Here is a 7,226-nt window from a genome sequence, read left to right as displayed (position 1 = left end):
AGTAATATACACGCTTGAGTAATCAGATAAAACGGGGTAGAGCAGCGAGGTAGAAGAGTTTCTCTGTTTCTCATTTATAACTTTCGAGAGGTTGAACAAGGTGATTTCCTCGTCGAAAAGAATGGTTCTGATGGTTTGAAACTTTTATAAAAGTTCTTTAATTTTTATGAATTTCCTCACAACCATTGCAAGTGTATTTACATTTTTCCATTCTTTAATCCATCGCAGAGAAAAGATACTTTCACGCAATTATATCCATCGATACTGTAAAGTTATGTTTTATACACTGTAACGTAATTTCTAACTTATGACCCGACACCGATTGCAAAACATACGAGAACGAACTATCTTCGAGAACCAACCTGCGTTACCTTCGGCCGTCCACCCGTCCTTCGTGCATCCGCAAGCCAGGCGGCCGCCAGCCGATTCTTTTTTCACCGGGAACTGACGAGCCGGTATGAACTGGGAGTTGGGGTGGAACAGGCCCAACTGCACCGCGAACGAGAGCTCTGACGGAACCTATCGGACGAGGCTGTAGCTTAACGGGTCCTGTCGATCTTTGGGGTCGCGTGAAATCAGCAAACGCACCTGGATGCACGAACGGGAGCGGACGGCTACGGAAATGCACGGCCGCTCAGGCTGCTAGGTTTGAGCTAGAGAGGGTCGGAGTAAGAGTCCGGCAAATAGTGCGAGAGACAGAGAGCGGCGAACCGAGAACGTAGCAGAACGAATCTTAACTATCCACCGAGATCCCTTCACCAATTAATAAATTGGGAGACTCACCGGAGCTGGTGCAGCTAATCCGTGGAGGCCGAGAACCGCATCCAAAGGACACTCTGGTGGACACTGCACTGAGGCACAGCACTACACCTCCGGAACACTCACAGGAATCCATAGAATTGCCTGGATACCGCGAGAACAACGCGGGAACTGTACGAACCGAGAACTTGCTATACCGTAGCGAAGCACGGCAAGAAAAACTATCAACAGATAGCACGGGAGCGCGATGTCCCTCGTGACACCTCGGTCGGTGCCCCGAGACAGACTGCTTTGACAATAGCCAAATGCCAAATGCCAAATGCCAAATTCGGGAACTAATCATTCTGATTGGTCGAGAGCCTTTTAACCGATAACTCTTCTATCTCCTTCGAGTCGTCCCTTTAAACCAAATCGAGAGCGTTCCTTAACGAATCGGTACGTAACTCCTGGAGATCCTACACGGCCGCTTCCCCAGGACATCGGGCGACAGCTGGGCACCACGTCCTTAACTCGGGCAGGAGGTCAAACGTCCGCATATTCATGATCCTCCGGATATCCTAGGGGACTGGACATGGTTAGGTGTTTTATGGGATTCTTCTTTATGGGATTAGTAATTTATCACGTACAAACTCCAAGTTGAGTTACAAGTCGGTAAGCATCCAGAGAGTGAATTTTCGTAGACTACGAATCTGGGAGGAGTACCCGTATGTATTGGACGCGCTATTTTCTATCAGATTAGTCCCACCATCCAGCTAAAGTGTTATTATGCTGATTCTAATTTAATGTATATTCCGTAATTGAACCACGATGGGGTTATTAAATTCAGTCCAATGACATCGACTGATTTTGTTAACGGTCGAAATCAGTCGATGCAATTGACTAAAATTTAATAAACGCAATCGTGGTTCAGTTATGGAATATACACTAATTTATATTCAGAACTCTATATAAATTTATTTATGTATTATATGTAATTGGAATCTAAAAAAAATATGTACAATCAAACTTATATCATTTTTTAAGGACATCCTGTCGGTCCTGAGGATATCCTTCTTGAGGTTTTTCCCCCCTAGTCCCTTGCGCAATAGCTGCAGGATTCGGAGGTTTTCCTAAATCAAAAAAATAAGGCCACTTGCTGGGCCTCGGAGGGACCGAAGCTCCCTTGTGAAGACCATGGTCATAGCGTATCCTAGGGGGGCTCGAGGCCTCCATCGGGCGATCCATAATGTCCTGGTGCGGCCACAACTTGGGCTCGACCCACTGAGCAAGCTCAGCGGATGAGGCGGAAGGGCAATCCCCGACACCATGATCTATACCTGTAGCTATCCTAAAAGGGTGACTACCCTCATATGACTACTCGAATGAATACGCTCGACCCGGTAAAAGGAATAGGACAGACAAGATAAGCACAATGAAAAGTGAGAGGGAACTGAGTGAAACGAGACGACAGAAGGGAAGATAGAAATAAAGAAATTAAGAAGTAGAAATGTAAGGAATAGGGATATAAAAGTAGAGAAGAAATGAGGAAAGAGATAAATCACAAAGTAAATAATGAAAGATAAAGAAATAAGGGAGTAAAGAAGAATAAAATATAGAAAAGAAAGAAGGTTTGAAAATGAATAAGTGGGATGCTTCCAAGAGATCGGTACAGGAGACCGGCTCGTGGAAGAATGAGTGCTCCGAATCCGAGCACTGCCTTTTGCCGAGGCCACATTTAATTTATTAATATTTAAATTTGAGCGTAATTTATTTTCGACGTTTTACAATTTCATTTCAATTTTTATCCACGCCGCCTATTTTGCGAGGTTTTGATTTAGCCTTAATTTCATATTTTGAATAAATTTGAAAAGTAACTCAAGATCCAATAATATTTAGTAACATTTGGAAAGCTTTATTCAATGTTTCGAGTTTTCAATATTTCCGTGCAACTAAAATTTTTCCATTATCTTCTCGTGGGTTATCCAGCTATTCGTGAATCCCAAAGGTTTCAATATTTGTTCTACTAGTAGCGGTAGAGATGAGTAGGGAAGATTACTAATGAGCTAATTTTCATGGTCCAAGTTTTATTTTAACCTCGACGCGCCACCTGACGGGTGGACGTTTCTACATTACTGACGTATACACATTTTTCCAATATGTCCGTGCTCGCAGCGTGGCCTGATTAAAGAAAAAAGTAATAGTACCCGACAGCGAACCTAGTACTTCATGGTTGCGTAGGCCTTCGGTGTCCCATGTGTCCACAACCCTACGTGATTTGTTAATCCTGTATAAAACCCGTGCCTATAGACCGTAGTAACTGGCTACATAAATGGCTAATATGGCGAAGTCTTTATTTTCGACTATTGTCATATTGCTTAAAAATTCCGCCATATCAGGCATTTATGCAGGCAGTTAGTAAGTTTACACGCACGGGTTTTAGAAAGGATTGACCAATTACGTTGGGCTATTCTTTTTAAACCTTACACGCGATTGGTTAATTCTGTGTAAAACCCGTGCGTGTCAACTCACTCATTGTCAGTGTCAGCATATGTAAGTATATTCAGACAGAGTTTGCCAGCATGAAAAAGTTCAAATGTACACAGTTGGAAATCAATTATCACTACCCAGCTTCTGTACGAATGCATGCATCTTCTTGCATCCGAATAACTATCTAGCATTCAATACTCAGCGCCCTCGGCTCATCTTCGAACGCACCTGTCAAAGACGCTTTAATAAAATAAAAAACAAATTGTGGAGCAAATTGAGAGCAATTAGGCCGAGACCAGGAGAGCGTACGGGTGCTAAAGCTGCGAAGACTATAACCAGGAAAATGTAGACTACTTCAAAGTCTATGCCGATTAATTGAATATGTAGACCTCAAACTTGTAATTAAAAAAAATAGCATTCCAATACGCTTTAGTCGCCGCGCACGGGTTTGCGTCTGACTAAACGCATCCCTCGTAACAATTTCGAATCGCACGTGCGGCGTGAGGCTGCTGCACAAAGTTAAGGCATTCCGCCAGTATCGGAAATCTGTCAAAAAATTGTCCCTACATCGTTTAAAATGGCAAGGATAATTTTTTATCGACGATAATTTTTTAATATTCGACGACTGTCGTCAGATTTTCAAAATTCTGCTTCATTTCACCGCAAACCGCAAACGTGCATTTTAACTGATACATTCAGTACGTCTATCCCGCTCGGAAGTTCGTTGGATAAAGGACTGAAAATCGACTACGCGCGGTAAAATTTCGGTAATCATACTATGTAGCCGGTTGGTCAATCACCACTATGGCCGGCATTAGAAATTAGCGGCTAATTCAAATTATATGGGATACTTGGGTACCAGGTTACAATACATTCTTACAATGCAAGTAACAAATATCCCAATTACAAATTAACCTCAACTGCTGTTTTGGACGTGATCTTTTAAGTAGTGAAATTCTTTTTCATCTGTAAAATATTGCAAGTCTCATAGGTATCCATAGTTGTTCCTTCTATGATTTTCTCGATTCTCGCTCCTAATTTTAGAAAAAGATTTTTTAAGTTGATACAATACTACACGCTATAACGTACCTGGGGACGATGTGATATTGGGGAGGTGTTAAGACGTAATAATTAGACGCAAGATGTTGCTTAATAATACACAAATTTTATTTTTTCGTAGATTCGAAGAAATTATTGAAAACAGAACGGTCGCAATATGAATAGTTACAAGTAATATGTACAATAATCATTTTTTGTTGTCAGTTTATTCTTACCTCGTTTGTTAATAATAATAATAGTTAAAAATTAATAATAATCATAGTGATCTGTACGCGGAATAATAATAATTCATAATTTATAAATGATAATAGTCGCAATAATCATACTCATAATCAATGTAACTGTGTAATGATAATTCATAATAATTCATAATTAATCAATTTATGCTTTAATAATAATAAGTGTAATAATTAATCAATAACGACGATCAATCGTATCAATATTTCGTACAGTCACTTTGCGATGGAGGATCGACGGTTGGCACCCGACCGACCGAAAATCATTGACATATATAGAAGAAAGTACCATTTTTTTCTTTCATCTTTCTTTCTCTTTTTTTTTTTTTATAATTTAATTCGCTCTCATTGCATTTCGTGTCTTACTGCTAAGGGCGAACCGGCGAAAAAAGGGACTCGTGATTCTTTCGATATCCGGTCAGTCGCTCATCACTTCCGTTATCTTAGGCGCACATCCCATATTATTAACACACGTAAAACGGTCCGCCGTCAACTCTCGCACGGTAAATGTTACATAATAATATTATATTCACTTGCTTTTTTTTTTTTTGTTGCATCTCCTTAAATCATAGTTGCAACGTTATTATTACAAACGTGAAACTGGTACTTTTTTTTTTTTTGTTAATTCATTTTTTTCCCCACTAAGCATTCTCTACTATTGATTAGATGCTCTTAGTGCCGGAGCCACGTGGATGTTTCAGCGGCTCCTTTATTATATATATATTTTTTTTTAAATTTCATTTTCATCACCAATAGTACGCATTTTCGGACTCGCGTCCCGACGCGAAGCTCCGCAGGAACATTGTCCGCCGTCGCGGAAGTCATTGTTGGCTGACGCAAAAGAAAAGAAAGAAAAGTCAATAATAAAAAGAAGGGATAAAAATAGGATAAGCATTGGCCACGTGGCACGGACACAACCACTGAGAAAAGGACCGCTCTTTTGCTCTGAAGGAGTGTCAACGTGTGATTTCCGTTGACCAACCACGGAAAGGTGGTATCAGTTACTTCCGGTGGACGCAGGGAAGTAGTAAAATAAAAAAGAGACGTAACCAAGAAAAAGAAAGGCACGATGAATATGCGAAAATAAACGTTATGTCCAGCGTGCGAAATGATTTACGCGATTCCGACGGCGACGCTCTGTGGGCGGTTTGTGACGCTTTACAACGAACGTAGGAATTTTGTGATGCGTCGGGTCGCGAGAGAATCTTATTTCTCATGAATCCCACCGACCAAAAAGAGACGCGAACGCTTGTTTTCTTTTGTCGAACACACTCGACATCCCTTACGTACGCTCGTTCGTGTTTCTTCGCGTCGTTACACACCTTTTACTTTTTTTTTGTTTCTTTTTCATTTTCGTCGTACAATTTTTTTTTTCATTTAATATTCGTTTATAGTACTCATCTAAACAATTAAAGCAGCAAAAATGTTTCGAGGAAAAATTGTTTTTTTTTTTCTTTTTTTTAAACGGTGACAAAAATAATAATACCCACAATACCTCTCGTGTGTCCCATTGGGTACATATTAATATATACATATATAATTGTATTATATATATTTATATATATATCGTGATTTTTTTTTTCGAGCCATTCGGTGAATCCGGTCGCGCGTCGTGTATCAGATAACAATTAGTCCCGGAAATATGTCAAATCGGATACTGCGCGCGCATTCCGAAGATCGGTTTGAGCGAATGAGCGCGTGACGTCAGAGACGTCATAAAATTTCAACTGGACAAGAACAGCTCAGACCGGAGAAAGGTAGAAAGAGAATTTTGACAAATTTTATGTATATCGAATAAAGGGTATCGGTGGAATTATTCGAAATACTTTTTCGGATCGATTCGCAAGCGAGCGACAGAAGACACGAGACGCGCGACCTAAGGTCAATCGCACCGAACAAGCGCGATCCTCTTTCTTCTTCTTGAACTGTGTGTGATTTGCATCAACTAAGTTTTCATCCATTGTTACTTTATTATTATTATTATTATTATTCATTTTCATTATCCCTTAATCCTTATTACAAGTACAGTAGTAGTAGTAGATTTTCATATTTTTTTTTTAAATGTTTTTATATTTAAGATTTTTTTTATCTTTTAGTTCTGGTTCTGATAATCTAATAGACATCTAAAAATAACACCCATTTTTTTTTCATTATTATTTCATATTTGTATTTCTTAGTTTTCTGTTAATCAATCAAGTATTACTTAAGAATCCTTAAACTTTAGACTTGGGCCACGTCGCGCGCGAAGGAGACCCGTGTGTGCTGGCCTTTGTGAAAATTGCGATGTCGCCAGTTACGGCCAAATGAGCTAAGCGCACCAATCTTGGGGAAAAAAATGTATGACGCGGGATTACTCCAAAAGAAAAGATCAATCACGAATTAGATCTTCTCGCAAATTTGTCCACTTGGTACCTGCCAATTATTCACAATCATTTATCGTTATTCTAATTCCTCAATCATCCTCTAGCAATGATGCCCTCTGCGCATGTTGCTTCTGCGCATTTAAAAAAAAAGGGGTACATTCATATAAATACATATATTACATTTTATACATATGCTCAGACATATATATATATATATATATATATACATATATATAATTGTACCTCTTTTAGGCATAAACTCTTAAACGATATAGAGAGGTACGCTTCGCGAAAAAGGTGATTCTTGCTCCTTTAATTACATTTTATACATATGCTCAGACAT

The sequence above is a fragment of the Cephus cinctus genome, unplaced genomic scaffold (genome assembly GCF_000341935.2).
Source record: "Cephus cinctus unplaced genomic scaffold, Ccin1 Ccin1_scaffold0132, whole genome shotgun sequence".
NCBI classification, from domain to species: Eukaryota; Metazoa; Arthropoda; class Insecta; order Hymenoptera; family Cephidae; genus Cephus; species Cephus cinctus.
This window is presented reverse-complemented; position numbering follows the sequence as displayed.